We start from the raw sequence: 15825 nt of genomic DNA, 5'->3' as shown, positions 1-15825 counted from the left end.
ATAACAAAAAAAGGCCTGGGAAGTCGACAACACAAAGGAGGAGGAGGATAAAGTAGTAGCAGATATCAACCAAAAATGGACAAGGTGTTTATACATCTAAGTATCTAAAAAGGAGAAATATCTAGAGAAAAGCCACTTGATTGGTCTCAGTGGATTTTTAGTTTATCCTGTCGGTGACTGAAGTCTGTCATCCTTGTATTGCGTAGACCTGTGGTCTAAGCTAAATGCTGCAATGAGCTGATTGGCCTAAATGGTTCATTGGAAATTATAAAATGGGACATTTCTCCAGTCAACAAAAAGACAGTAATACCTGCTTCCACATAATGCGGGTTCTGTTTAGTGCAAAGACTGTTAAATATAGAAAAGAAAAACTTATGGAAGTAAATCTGTGTCGCTGGGATTTGAATTAAAAATGTCACCGAAATTTGAATGTTGTATGTTTGTACTTACTGTTTCAGTGTTAAAATATATTCAGAACCCATTCGTGATGCTGGTTTTCCTTCAGTATGAGCACCACATGCGTTACGTCATGTGACTAAGAAAATGTAACGGGATTGGCTGGGTGTTGTACACCACAATCCATTGCTAATGTCTGTGACCTGAAGTAACCCTTCCCTTTTTACACTGAATTTAGACGCCGAATTTAGGACAGTGAAATAGAGCCAGTTGAATCTCAGGAGGCTGAAAATATTGAGTTTGAATTTTGAAAGGTTGAATTTTTTTATATGCAGATTTTCTTAACACTCAAAAATTAAACTGAAAAATAAATATTGAAAATGTAATCACTTTGAAATAGTAATGTGAATTTTTAGCTTGAAGAGAAAATAACAAATTAAATTTCATGTAGAAATAATGACAATGAATTTTTTTTAGGTCAAAAATGTGTTCTGAATATATTTTAACACTGAAACAGTACAAACATACAACATTTAAATATCAGTGACATTTTTAATTCAAACCCAGCGACACAGATTTACTTCCATAAAAACTCAATGGGTAGATATTTTTCAGTATTGGTGTAATGATCTTGACACCAGAGGCTGGGTTTTACTCCTTCTCCTCTAATCTGCTTTGCTCCACCCTGTGCTCATTATCTTCTATCAGATCCACCTCTTCCTTCTGCTATTTATGCCACCGGATCCAAGCCGATGGTGCCAGATTATTCAAGCTTCCTGCAAGTCTAATTCTAGCGTTTCTGTATGTGCATAGTTCTGCCTGATCCTGACCTGTATCTGCCCCCCAGACTTCTGAGTTTCAGCCGCCCCTGTTCCGCTCTGTTTTTGCCCGGTCTGTGTTTCCGAACTGTAACCTGGATTAATCGACCTTGGACTAGGGCTGGGTATTGTTCAAAAAATTTCGGTGCCGGTACCAATACTAATACCTTCACTTCGATACCGGTTCCTGAACGATACTTTTTTCGATACCAGTTTTATAATATCAATTCGAAGAAAAAGAAAATTACACCACATAATAAAGTACAAATCTTGAGTTTTATTTTAAGCTTTGTTTTTTTTCCATTTACATTTTTCCTCTTACATCATTTTTTTTTTTCAGTGAAGAAGAACAGTTGCAAACAAGTCAGTGTCTAATATTCACTGTAACATTGTGAGGACCTTTTTACTTAGCAGTTTTTCTTTAGAAAAATTAACATGTCTGCTTTCTCAGGAGACAAACAAGCCCGTTGAATGGGATCCTACTGACGGCACACCGCTGGTATGTGGGGGTCTGAGCGGCTCTGACAGAAATAATATTGGAAGGCAGGATGGTAATCTGGATGAACTGACTGCACTGATTAAGTTTTCAGGTGGATTTTCTCACTTAATAACATATTAAAACTGTTGGGATCTGGAGCTGTACCACCTTCCTCCAGCAGAGTGTGCCGTGGGTCCTCCAGAACTGGAACCTTCCAACACACCTGAGGCGCATCTCCTCATCAGAGACCTGCCTATATAACCTGCTTCCAGACCTTGCTTCGACGCCGCAAGTTTGACCTAGTTTGGTTAGCGTCCTGAGCCTTGAACCTGAGAATCTTTGCTATCTCATTGATGAGATTAGATTCTAATTCTCCCTTGTTTTGTGCCTCACAGGAAACCTGTCTCTACCTGAGGCTCTGGATGAGCTTAACCTGCTGTGATTGCCTTCGTGAGCCAAACCTGAAGATTCTTCTGTGGATTCCCCTGCAGCTCTTGGATAAGAGCTGGAAACTCAGATTAAGGTCTGTCCTCAAAGTCAGAAGCAAGACGTTGAAGCAACCCTTGGACTCTGCTGAACTATCAGTCTCTGGACCCAACAAGTGCCCTCTCTCTCAAAGAGAAAACCTGACCACTTCAAGGTATTCATCTGAATATTCTAAGACTCATAACTCATCAGTTCGTTTGCTAATCAAGCTATCATCTCTGCAGACTCCAGTGAACCAGTTCCTGACCAGTTCCCGTGCCAGTACATTATCCTTGTGATTATTCTCAATAAACTCTGTTAAACTTTTATTCTGCCTCCGTGTGTGTTCTGCATTTTGGGCTAGCTCAGATACCCATCATGACAGAACACTGCGGCCAAACACAAAGCCCAGCAGATCACCTCCGTCGGAGGCTTGAGGAGCAAGACGCCCAGATTCATGGACATGCGCAAACCCTTCGTGAGTTACATACCATGATTGATTATCAAAACCAAATGCTTCAAACACATGCTAGCTACATTGGCAGAGGTAACGCCGCGTCAGCGGCACGTCAAGTTCCGGATCCACTTCCGCCTCCAAGGTCACCAGCCGTGACGTCATTTCCTGAGTTCCGTCCCAGTCTCCCTGAAAAGTTCTCAGGTAATCAGAAGAATTGTAAGGGATTTTTGTTTCAATGTCGTCTTATTTTTGAAAACTCTCCTGGCAGTTTCCCTTCAGATATGAAAAAGATTACTTTTATTTTGTCCCAACTCACTGGGCGAGCCCTAGTGTGGGCGGAGGCAAGGTTCAACTCAGAGGACAGTTTCAGATGCACTTTTTCTGAGTTTGTTTCAGAATTTTCCCAGGTGTTTATTCAAGATTCTGATCAAACTATTGACTCTCAAGCCCCGCTAAATTTAAAGGTACACTATGCAACCGGTGTTGATTTTCCAGCGAGGCTCCCCCCAGAGGGGGAAAGTAAAAGTGCACTGTCGTAAATATGCACAGCTGTTCTCCTGGTTTCTCTGTCAAGCCATGCGCGGTTGTTTTGAGCTTAGCAGACAGACGAAAACGAATGACTAATGCTGCGTTCACACCGCAGCTGGCGCGACAGAAGCAGCAAGTTTACATGCAACGTAACGTCAAGGCGCAGCAAAAGGTCCCGCGGCGCGTTTTGAGCAGCAGGCGCAGCGCGTCTGAGCAGCTGAAGCAGCGCATCGGGCGCGTTTAAGCATCTGACGCAGGGAGAGAGACACAGCGCTGATGATCACTCCTCTTAAACAGTTTATTGACGCCTAAATTAACTTAAAATGCAGAAATCTGCCGGCAGAAAATGCAGTTTGGATTATTTAGATGAAAAACACCTACCAGCTGCCGTGGTGAACCGCGAGGAGGAGACCCGGCCAGAGGCTGCTGATGAAGGGATTCCGACTGTCGGCGCACCGCTGGTATGTGGGGGTCTGAGCGGCTCCGACAGAAAAAATATTGAAGGCAGGATAATAATCTGAATGAACTGACGGCACTGATTACGTTTTCAGGTGTATTTTCTCACTTAAACACATATTAAAACTACTTTATTCCCACTGATCACAGCAAATATAGCTGCAAGGCAGAGAAAGGATAGTGAAGCTCCGCCCAAAGCGCGTCAGACACACTTTTGCACCGCGCAGCCAGAGCAGCAAAGCTGCTTCAGCCGCGCGTCAGAACTAAGTGGTACAAGCAGCAAAAATGAAGCAGCAGACGCGATTTTGCTGCGTCCGAAGTGAACGTAGCATAACTGCACAAAGATCGCCACTGTGCTAGCAACGAGCATGCTTTAACTGGTGGGTGTAGCAGTTCTCGCCGTAAAGCAAGACTGACTCTCACGAGACTTCTGAGCCTGTGGGTGCGGGTCGGTGCTCCTGCAATTGCAAGTGCGGTATTTCCCCCACAGACCACCAGGGCGGCTGAGAATACCTTTGTTCAACCTGAAATGAATCATTTAATCATCCATAACGTTATGGAACACATTAATTAACTGAAAAATGTTGCATAGTGTGCCTTTAAAACAGGGAAATTCTACAGTAGCTGAGTTTTCCATCGACTTCCGGGTCAAAGCCGCAGCCTCTGGATGGAACGAATGTGCTCTCAAAAGTGCATATTTTCAAGCACTGAATGACAATATCAAGGATGAACTAGCTACTCTCGACGAACCAGCTTGATTTTAGGATTTAATCCGCCTAACCATTAGGTTGGACAATAGACTTTGTGCTAGAAGCAGCTCAAGACAAAGAGGTCAAAATTTTTCTGTGTCAGCCCCTGCATTGAATAATGCTTCTGTTTTTTTCTGGATCCACAGAACCCGTTTCTAAGCCAAGATCTAAATCCCAGACTCTATCGTTGCCTGTCCAGGTCTCTCACTCTGATGCAACGGAAGCCGAACCCATGCAGGTTGGACACACAAGGCTTACACCTGAGGAAAGACTACGACGTTTCAGGGGCAAATTGTGTATATACTGTGGTGAGACTGGTCACTTCATTGCTTGATGCCCAGCTAAGTCAAAAGCCGGGGCCCGTCAGAGGAACTGAGGAGTCTGACGGGCCATTTGAAAACAGAAAAGTCTCCTCAGTTGATGCTGCCTGCCACACTGTTTTTCTCAAACCAGAATCTCACCTTATCTGCTTTTATTGACTCTGGATGTGAGCGTAATCTCATTGAATCTAACCTGGTCCTGCAGTTACAGATTGAGACGGTCCCATTAGCTCAACCACTCCACGTCTCTGCTATCGATGGAAAGAAACTCCACCAAGTGACCCATCAAACACAACCTCTAGAGCTGTTGATTTCCGGAAATCATCGTGAGACGTTAACCTTTTTTGTTTTTCCCTCTACATGTTCTCCCTTGGTGCTTGGGTTCGAGTGGTTGGAACGACATAATCCCCATATCAACTGGGCTGAACGCCACATTGAGTCCTGGTCAACTTCCTGCCATGAAACATGTCTCTGTTCTGCAGCTCCCGCTGTTCAGTCTCCTAGAGGTGGGGAGGAGATGGATTCTCCTGACCTTTCTTCTGTCCCTTCCGAGTATCATGATCTGGCTCCTGTCTTCAGTAAGGTCAGTGCTACGTCCCTTCCACCTCACAGACCATATGACTGTGCCATTGAGTTACTACCAGGCGCTCCTCTGCCCAGCAGTAGACTCTATAACATCTCCAAGCCTGAACGTGAAACCATGGATAAATACATTAACGAGTCTCTAGCTGCTGGAATAATCCGTCCATCTTCTTCTCCGTTGGGTGCTGGTTTCTTTTTTGTGGGCAAAAAGGATGGTTAATTAAGACCTTGTATAGACTACAGAGGCCTTAACCAAATAACTGTCAAAAATAAGTACCCACTTCCCTTACTAGCATCAGCTTTTGAACCAGTTCAAGGGGCTACTGTCTTCACCAAGCTCGATTTACGAAATGCATATCACCTTCTCAGGATTAGAGAAGGTGACGAATGGAAGACAGCCTTTAAGACCCCTTTGGGTCAGTTTGAGTATCTGGTTATGCCTTTTGGTCTCACAAACGCTGCTGCATGTTTTCAAGCACTCGTCAATGACGTCCTCAGAGACTTTTTGAATATCTTTGTGTTTGTTTACATTGACGACATTTTGATCTATTCCAAGAACCTTTCTGAGCATAAGAAACATGTCCGCATGGTCCTTCAAAGACTGTTGGAGAATAAACTTTTTGTAAAGGCTGAAAAATGCGAGTTTCACCAACCATCTGTCACCTTTTTAGGGTTTGTGCTCGAGGGCGGGCAGGTTAAGCCATCCGAGGATAAGATAAAGGCAGTTTTGGAATGGCCGACTCCTGAGAACCGCAAACAGCTGCAGAGATTCCTGGGTTTTGCTAACTTATACCGACGATTCATCAGGAATTACAGTCAGACAGCTCTACCTCTCACAACTCTAACCTCTGTGAAAAAGACTTTTGAATGGACACCAGAAGCTCAAAATGCGTTTTGACAAATTAAAGAATCTGTTTTCCAGGGCCCCTGTTTTGATCCAGCCAGATCCTGCCAAACGATTTATCCTGGAAGTGGACGCCTCAGACTCTGGCGTTGGTGCTGTTCTATCCCAACAACTCGACTCTGATCAAAGGATTCACCCCTGTGCATTTTTCTCTCGTAGACTCTCACCGGCAGAACAAAACTATGATGTTGGGGACCGCGAACTTCTAGCCATCAAACTCGCTTTGGAGGAGTGGAGACACTGGCTCGAGGGGGCCGAACACCCTGTCCTGGTTTGGACCGATCACAAGAACCTAGCTTATCTCCAGTCAGCTAAACAGGCAAACCCACGTCAATCCAGATGGTCTTTGTTTTTCTCTCGGTTCAACCTCATAATTTCTTACAGACCTGGTTCCAAGAATGTCAAACCCGATTCTCTCTCTCGTCTTTACTCTGCTAATCAACCCGAGACGCCTGAACCTGTTCTTCCTGCCTCATGTACCGTTGGAGTGGTCTCCTGGGAGATCTCTGATCTCATTAACTCTGCCCTAGCTTCTGAACCTGACCCAGGTAACGGTCCTCCTAACAAAACCTATGTCCCTTCCTCAGTCAGATCCCGTTTGATCCAGTGGATGCACACAGCCAAGTTTTCCGCTCACCCGGGGGTGAGTCGAACTATAGCCCTGATTTCTAGACGTTTCTGGTGGCCTACCTTGCACAAAGATGTCAAGGAGTACGTACTGGCTTGTTCCATCTGCGCCAGAAACAAAACATCACATCAACCGCCTTCTGGTCTGCTGCATCCCCTTCCTGTTCCTACACGTCCCTGGTCTCACATCACCATCGATTTTGTCACTGGTCTCCCGATCTCCAGAGATATGTCCACCATCTTTACCATCGTCAACCGCTTTTCCAAGTCATGTCATCTGATTCCTCTCAGGAAACTGCCCACGGCCTTCCAAACAGCACAGCTTCTGGTGAAGCATGTATTCCGGCTCCATGGAATTCCCCAAGAAATACTCTCCGACCGCGGTCCACAGTTCATCTCCCAAGTTTGGAAGGCCTTCTGCTCAGCTCTAAATTGTAAAACTTCGCTTACCTCTGGTTACCATCCACAGTCCAACGGGCAGACGGAGAGGATGAACCAACAGCTTGAATCAACTCTCCGCTGCCTGACCTCCAATAACCCCACTGACTGGAGCCAATACCTCACTTGGATAGAATACGCCCACAATTCTCTCAAGTCAGCTTCCACCGGTCTATCTCCATTCCAGGTTAGTCTCGGTTATCAGCCTCCTCTTTTCCCTGCAGATGAGAGAGAGATTTCGGTCCGTTCAGCCAACCACCACATCCATCGCTGTCAGAGGATCTGGAAAGACACCATCGCTACCCTCAACCAGTCATCCGTGTCCACGAAACGCTTCGCGGACTCCAAGAGACGCCCAGCCCCCGAGTACGTCATTGGCCAAGAGGTATGGCTCTCCACACGAGACATCCCCCTCAAGGGAATGTCTCGAAAACTGTCTCCTCGATTCATTCACAAGGTTGCCCAGATAATAAACCCCTCAGCTGTACGTCTTCACCTTCCTCCGAGTCTCCGGATCCATCCCACGTTCCATGTCTCCCAGATTAAGCCTGTTGTTTCTAGCCCCTTGTGCCCTCCATCCGACTCCCCTCCACCAGCTCTGGACATCGATGGACATCCTGCCTTCACCGTCCGCCGGATTGTGGACTCCCGTTGGCGAGGTTGCGGCTGGCAGTACCTCATCGATTGGGAGGGCTACGGTCCGGAGGATCGCACATGGGTGCCTGGCTCTTATATCCTCGACCCCTCACTGATCGAGGAATATGAGAGCTCCCTCCCGTCGACGTGTTCTGGACCGCCAAGAGGCGGTCGTTGAGAGGGGGGTACTGTTGGGATCTGGAGCTGTACCACCTTCCTCCAGCAGAGTGCGCCGTGGGTCCTCCAGAACTGGAACCTTCCAACACACCTGAGGCGCATCTCCTCATCAGAGACCTGCCTATATAACCTGCTTCCAGACCTTGCTTCGACACCGCAGTGTTGACCTAGTTTGGTTAGCGTCCTGAGCCTTGAACCTGAGAATTAAATTGTTTCCGTGCACGATGTATTGCATTGCGCACTATTGGCATCACTCTTAATAAAGTGAAGCCACACTTTTGACCTGGGGGGCATTTTAAAGGGGTTCCACGTAGCTCGCACTCAGTTCACAACAGATACACATGAACCCTGGCTGTAGGTGTGACCACCTATGTATTTTTCCTGGATGACGCAATAAGTGTTACAACCAATCATCGAAATTTGGTACCGAAAGACGAGGCATGTTTCGATACTCTGTAGAACCGAAGCATTTCGGTCGGTACCATAAAAGAACCGATGTTCAGTACCCAGCCTTACCTTGGAACTGTCTTCTGACCACGGCTCGGATTATCCTTCTGGATCCCTCAGTTCCTCTGCGTGTACTGGCTGTTGCTGGTCACCACTCCTCTTCTCTCCTGGATCTCTGGTACCAGCTCAGTTTCAAGCTGCTTCTTCTGGGCTCAAACTAAACTTTGCCAGGTTGGTGACTTTCAAAGCTCCTTGTAGTTCACCGTTTGAGTTCAGAAGTCACTGAACTGAGTATCCATCCCTGCAGCTTATTCAGTGAGCCCCCCACAGCTGTCGAGCAGCAGCATGCAGTCTTTTCAATAAAACGCCTTTTAAGTAATCACTGTCTGTCTCGTCTGAATTCTGGGTCCTACGTTCTGAGCCCCCATGACAATTGGTGATGCGACCTGTCAAGACCCATCTGTGGTTCATTCAGGCTGAGGGGAGACTGAGAGAGACTTTTTGGTATTTTTAAAGTTTGTCCTGTGCTTTGAGCTCCATGGTTTCAAGATGGAATGCCTCTTTGCCACCCCCTTAATCTTTACCCCCCTCCACAGCTTATCTATTCATTTGGGAGCCTGGACTCTGGATGGTCCAGACCAGAATAATAGGTTCTTTACTTAAAAAAAGAATGAAACATGTTGGACAAAAATCTGACAACTGTAGTAATAATTTTTTATAAATTTTTTTCACACACCACTGAGAGGCTTCATAACAGACTTTTTTGGGCATATCCTTAATTTAACTTTAAAGCTACAGTGTGTAATAATTACAGGGATATAAAGTTAGAAATTTAATATATTATACATAACTATGTTATTTATCATCACCTATGAGCTCAGCCATTTAACCATAATATTTGCGTTGCCTTAGAATTCGTTATTTATAATTACATAGGAGCGGGTCTCGCAGCCATGGAGGCTGACATCTTTGCGCTACGGCAAGCGCAGAGGCAACAAACTAGCGATTGCGAGATCGCCCATTACGCTCGAAAATAACTACGGCAAGTTGAGAGAGATTAACTGAGACGGTACTGAACAGTAGATGGCAGTACTATGCCTGAGAAGCGTTTAGTCTGCCTGAAACCAAAGAAGAAGAAGAAGCAGGTATACTGCGCCTCAGTAACAAGAAAGGTGAACAAGGCGGCAGGCGCGAGTGACTTTGCAAACTGTTTGGCACTGTGTGGCCAAACATCAGACGAATGGAGGATCATGCCTACTCTGTATCACAACGAAAAGCGGCGGGCACCGAACCCCCGTCATCTAAGAAGCGGAAACACGACGAGAATAAACGCAAGCGTGACAAGAAACGACAAAAAACACGGATCAACATTGGCACGGCATTTACACGATGGAAGTCACTGATGGAGGAAAAAGGTTTTCAAAGTGACGCTCAAGTTGCCAGTTTTCTCTTGGACAGGTAATTAATCCTACACACACAATTGTCTAATATCACTGCAGTTTTTGGAGTACAGAATGCTCAGACCTGTCTAAAACAATAACATGCTGCGTGATGATGCTGTTACTCTCCAGTATACTTATTCAGCAACGTCCCTGACGTTTCACAGGTAATGATTCAGTAATTTTCTGTAAAATAATTTTCTGGATATATACCTCGGTTACTTCTCTCCGGCTCCTTTGGAGATCTTCAAGCCTTTCTTCCTCTGCTCTCACCCCGCTGGCTCCCCTCCCTCGCCTGGCCCTAGCTGCACGCCCACCCCGGCCTCTCTGCCCCCGCCCTCTTCCTCGCCTTGTAACCCCCGTGCCACAAACAAGACTTGGACTCTGTAAACGGGGAATATATATTCTTCCAGCGAACACAATCTTGCTGTTAAACTAATGACTACAATTCCTTCGTCTGTTTATATCACCATGCAAAGCAGCTCACCAAAACGTCACAACGATGTAGAAAAAATAACGGGTATATTTATTATCTAAAGTCTACATGAAATCTATACCCTACACAGACTAATGAAATACTATCTGTAAAATTATCTATGTAAACAAACCTCATCACTTGAGAAGGTAGGTGATTCCGACGTCGTGGAAGACATTTTGTCCCCTAACGCTTGCCGTACTGTTGGGGGGGAGAAGCGGTGGGGGGGAGACGTTCATTTTGCTGCAGTCTGCAGTCTGGACGTTAGATGTCGCTGAAAATTACACACTGTAGCTTTAAGACACTCATAATTAGTTTTCTTTTTTTATGATATTAAAACACAGCTTTATAGCTGCCCTATCACATAAAAATAGAAATATCAACTCTACTCTTCCTCCAAATATTTAATGACAGCTCACTCTAGGAGTGAAACATATTCCTCTAGCTTTCAAAGAGAAATTAGCATCAGATATAAGTGGTATTTGACTGTCATATCTATTCAGAAACTCAAAATCAGAAATCAGCGATGAAATTCTGAAATATGCATCTTGTTTTCTTAGACACACTTATTTTGCATCTTAACCTAAATGAAAACAAATACTCAATAGAAGATATGAAAATCTTTATGGACTTTTCAAGATATTAGGAAGATAAAAGAGAGACAAGTTTGACTGACTCAGTACCGGAGCATTACCCCGCCCACCATCATCATCATTTAATGGGTCCCACTTTTACAGCAATTAATTAAGCCACGACTCTCATGAGAATATATTTCTTTGAGTTTGGCAAAGCATAACTCTGGGATATCTGCCCATGTCTTACAGCAAAACTGCTAAAACTCCTACGAGTTGGAAAGGAAGTGCTGAGGCTGCTGTAGAGCAAAATTTAAAGCCACGCACCTCAGAAGGATGACTCGGCTTTGACGTTGTCGTGCGGAAAGGTAAACCGGTATTGGAGCTCTGTTTGCCTGAGTAAATGTTTCTGCTAGGTTAGAAGATTTCACTTACAGCTAATTAATCATTAATCTCTTTTTAGAGGAAAGGATGGAAAATAGAGAACCTAATAGCTGCAGGCGATCAGGCTATGACAGAAGATGAAATAATGAAATAGCAAAATGTTTATCAAAAAGGATATACATACACTGAGTTAAACTAAACAAAGTACTGTTAAACACAATGAAACTTCATTACAGATTTCACTCATCTGCACTAAGCAGTAATTGCATAACTATATATTTGTCACATATTATACAATCAAGTGTCCAGAGTTATTAACTAATTACTAAAGCTGAGCAATGCAACAACAAATCCTTCTGGTACATTGCTAATGTACAATTAGGAACCACCTAAAGTAACATGCAGTCCAGATTTTTCAAGCTTCATTAAATAAAACAATGTTTTCTTTTATATAACAATGACAGCTTTTTGGGGGGTGAAAGTTGATGAGACGTTCTCTACTGTAAGTCTGAAGGAGATAAAAATAAGAAGGAGGAGTTAATAATATCATAATATGAAGGATTTCCCCACGAAATTTAAACTGCTCACTGAAAAGCATATTTTCAGCAATGACTCCAGTGAAAAAAGAAATTAATATCACATCCTTGAATGCCAGCATTGTTTTAAATGCTAACTTCACCAAGGGGAAACCAGGCTGGCACAGAGCTCGACAAATTAAACAAATTAAAATAGTATTGAAAATTTCTATTTTAAACTTGGACAAGCTGCTGCTGAAAAAAAATACTGAAAAAAGCTGTTTCAACAGTTAGAACATCCCAGACTGTAATTACTCAATTTTTATCAGAACTCTTAGAAACCTGGGTCAGCCTTTCTGGTGCAGAACTAGGCTTATTTAAATCCCACCTGAAGGACAGTACGGGACTTTACATCAGAGATCACATGTGGTGTTCCCCAAGGGCCTACGTTAGGGCTCCTCCTATTCAATATCTAGATGCTCCCTTAACCCGGATCTCAGTAAACACCATAAGTTACTTACTATGTAGACGACACATAGCTGTGATTATAAACCCATTTCAGCTTTGGTAAATGCATAGAAGAAATACATGCATGGATGGGACAACAGTATCTTCAGCTGAATTAAAACAAAATTGAGCTATAAATTTTTGGACCATAGAAAGATTTTTTAAAGGTTAGCACCCAGCTTAAATGACTCCAGCTAAAAAGTCCTTTGACTGGCTCCCGGTATTTAAAGCTACAGTGTGTAATAATTACAGGCATATAAATTCAGAAATTTAATATATTATACATAACTATGTTATTTATCATCACCTATGAGCTCAGCCTTTTAACCATAACATTTGCGTTGCCTTAGAATTCGTTATTTATAATTACATAGGAGCGGGTCTCGCAGCCATGGAGGCTGACATCTTTGCGCTACGGCAGCGCAGAGGCAACAAACTAGCGATTGCGAGATCTCCCATGACGCTCGAAAATAACTACGGCAAGTTGAGAGAGATGAACTGAGACGGTACTGAACAGTAGATGGCAGTATTATGCCTGAGAAGCGTTTAGTCTGCCTGAAACCAAAGAAGAAGAAGAAGCAGGTATACTGCGCCTCGGTAACAAGAAAGGTGAACAAGGCGGCAGGCGTGAGTGACTTTGCAAACTGTTTGGCACTGTGTGGCCAAACATCAGACGAATGGAGGATCATGCCTACTCTGTATCACAACGAAAAGCGGCGGACACCGAACCCCCGTCATCTAAGAAGCGGAAACACGACGAGAATAAACGCAAGCGTGACAAGAAACGACAAAAAACACGGATCAACATTGGCACGGCATTTACACGATGGAAGTCACTGATGGAGGAAAAAGGTTTTCAAAGTGACGCTCAAGTTGCCAGTTTTCTCTTGGACAGGTAATTAATCCTATACACACAATTGTCTAATATCACTGCAGTTTTTGGAGTACAGGATGCTCAGACCTGTCTAAAACAATAACATGCTGCGTGATGATGCTGTTACTCTCCAGTATACTTATTCAGCAACGTCCCTGACGTTTCACATGTAATGATTCAGTAATTTTCTGTAAAATAATTTTCTGGATATATACCTCGGTTACTTCTCTCCGGCTCCTTTGGAGATCTTCAAGCCTTTCCTCCTCTGCTCTCACCCCGCTGGCTCCCCTCTCTCGCCTGGCCCCAGCTGCACGCTCACCCCGGCCTCTCTGCCCTCTTCCTTTCCCTCTTCCTTGCCTTGTAACCCCCGTGCCACAAACAAGACTTGGACTCTGTAAACGGGGAATATATATTCTTCCAGCGAACACAATCTCGCTGTTAAACTAATGACTACAATTACTTCGTCTGTTTATATCACCATGCAAAGCAGCTCACCAAAACGTCACAACGACGTAGAAAAAATAACGGGTATATTTATTATCTTAAGTCTACATGAAATCTATACCCTACACAGACTAATGAAATACTATCTGTAAAATTATCTATGTAAACAAACCTCATCACTTGAGAAGGTAGGTGATGCGGACGTCGTGGAAGACATTTTGTCCCGTAACGCTCGCCGTACTGTTGGGGGGGAGAAGCGGTGGGGGGGAGACGTTCATGTTGCTGCAGTCTGCAGTCTGACCGCTAGATGTCGCTGAAAATTACACACTGTAGCTTTAAGAGAATAGACTCTAAAATCCTTCAGTCTATAAACTAGAACAGTTTTAGTACAAGTAAGCAGGGATGTGGACACATTTGGTCAGCCTGCATACATCATTACACATTAAGACTCAGAAAGATCTTCCTTTGTCTTCCTGATTTGCAAAAAGTAAACTGTAAGTAATAGATGGAAATATATTTCTATATTATCAGTTGTTTAAAATGTGTTAAGGAGTGATTACTGGTTGTTTATGGCTATTTTTAGGGGTTTCCAGTTGGGTAAGATCACCGTCAATAAAGAGTGTCTAAATTTGTAAGCAGAGGTTTATAAACTTCTAAAAAATTATATGTTTTTTCCTTGATGTCAATTCATTTGACATCAGACGTTTTATCTGTGAAATCAAAGTTAGAACTTTTCAACTTGCATTCGCAAATGTAGGAATTGGCAGTTTACAAGTGAAATCTGTGATTGGTGCCCGTAAATTTATGATTTTTACTTGTATATTTGTGATGTATGCATGTAGTTTCACAAAGATATAACAAACCTTAGTTTCCAGTTAACAAGGATGAAATACATCTTAAATTTATTCACATTTATGTCTTATACCTTTTTATTTACAGTTACCCATTATTCTCCTGTTTGTCTAAATATAGGCCTAAATCTAGAATGATTTGAATTCTAAAAGTGATCATTTGATATTGGAGTTATGTAAACAATGCAGTTAAACAAGAGGTTCAAGGAAATCTGTAGACTCTACGGGGAGGCAAAATTAGGTTTAATCAGGGTAAAAAATAAAATAAACATTGGCTGATGAAAAAGACTGGTACACTTAATAAAGGGGGGAAATAAAATCTACTTAACAGAACATAATTTAATATTTGTTGGGAGCTGGAGTAGTACCATCTTTCTCCAGCAGAGTCCGCCGTGGATCCTCCTGAGCAGAGCCTCCTGCACAGCTGCTGCTCATTACCATCATCAGAGGATCCACTATATAAGCTGTCTTCAGACCTTGCCTCAATGTCGCAGTGTTGATCCAGTTGGTCAGCTCCTAAGCCTAGACTCTAAGTGTATCTTTGTGACTTTGAATCCAGCCAGGATTCTAACCGTTGTCTCTATCTTCCAGGAAACCTGTGTCTCCTCTGTGAAGGTCTGGAAGAGCTAACCTGCCGAGCCGACCCTCAGAGCCAAACCTGAAGAACCATTGAGAACTTCCATGCAGCTCAGGACTAAGAGCTGGAAAACCCAAAGCCAAGGTCTGTTCATTTTTTAGACGTGAGACGCTGAAGCAGCAAGCGGACTCTGCTGGGCAACACCTCTCCAGATCCAACAGTGACTCTCCCAAAGCTAACCTCAAGAACCCTCAAGACTCCAGTGAACCTGTTTCCCAGGCCTGAACCCGAACCTGTCATAATCTCAGTGCTTGTCTAAATAAACTCTGTTAAGACCTTTACTCCTGTTTCCGCCTCAGTGGTGTTCTGCATAATTGGGTCCCCCTTGAGAGCCCATCATGACAATATTCTAATAATATAAATGTGAACTTGACTCCCTAGGATAGTAAACATTACGGGTCTATGAGGTGTGTTTGGTCTGCAATAAATCAATTATACAGGAGCCAGCAAGGTATCATGCACTGCACCTAATGCAGGATTTAGCCCATCCAGCTTCTGAATGATTTCCCAGGTTTCTAAGACTGTACGGTTTAATAGAAGGGAAATAAAAACCTTTATACTGAGAAGTAAAAACAACAAGAGGTATAATAGAAAGTGCCATCTAATTTAATGAAATGTTTTTCCATCATCCTCTTAGTTGGAAAAAACA

At 43.5% G+C, this 15825-nt stretch overlaps 1 protein-coding gene across 1 annotated transcript in view; it reads right to left on the bottom strand.

Moving 5' to 3' along the window:
• Positions 1-15825, bottom strand: part of LOC119795641 (proprotein convertase subtilisin/kexin type 4-like) — a 208408-nt gene that overhangs the window by 127665 nt on the left and 64918 nt on the right. The window lies entirely within an intron of this gene.

Source organism: Cyprinodon tularosa, unplaced genomic scaffold, assembly GCF_016077235.1.
Source record: "Cyprinodon tularosa strain WSP-4 unplaced genomic scaffold, ASM1607723v1 ctg519, whole genome shotgun sequence".
Classification (NCBI taxonomy): domain Eukaryota; kingdom Metazoa; phylum Chordata; class Actinopteri; order Cyprinodontiformes; family Cyprinodontidae; genus Cyprinodon; species Cyprinodon tularosa.
This window is presented reverse-complemented; position numbering and strand designations above follow the sequence as displayed.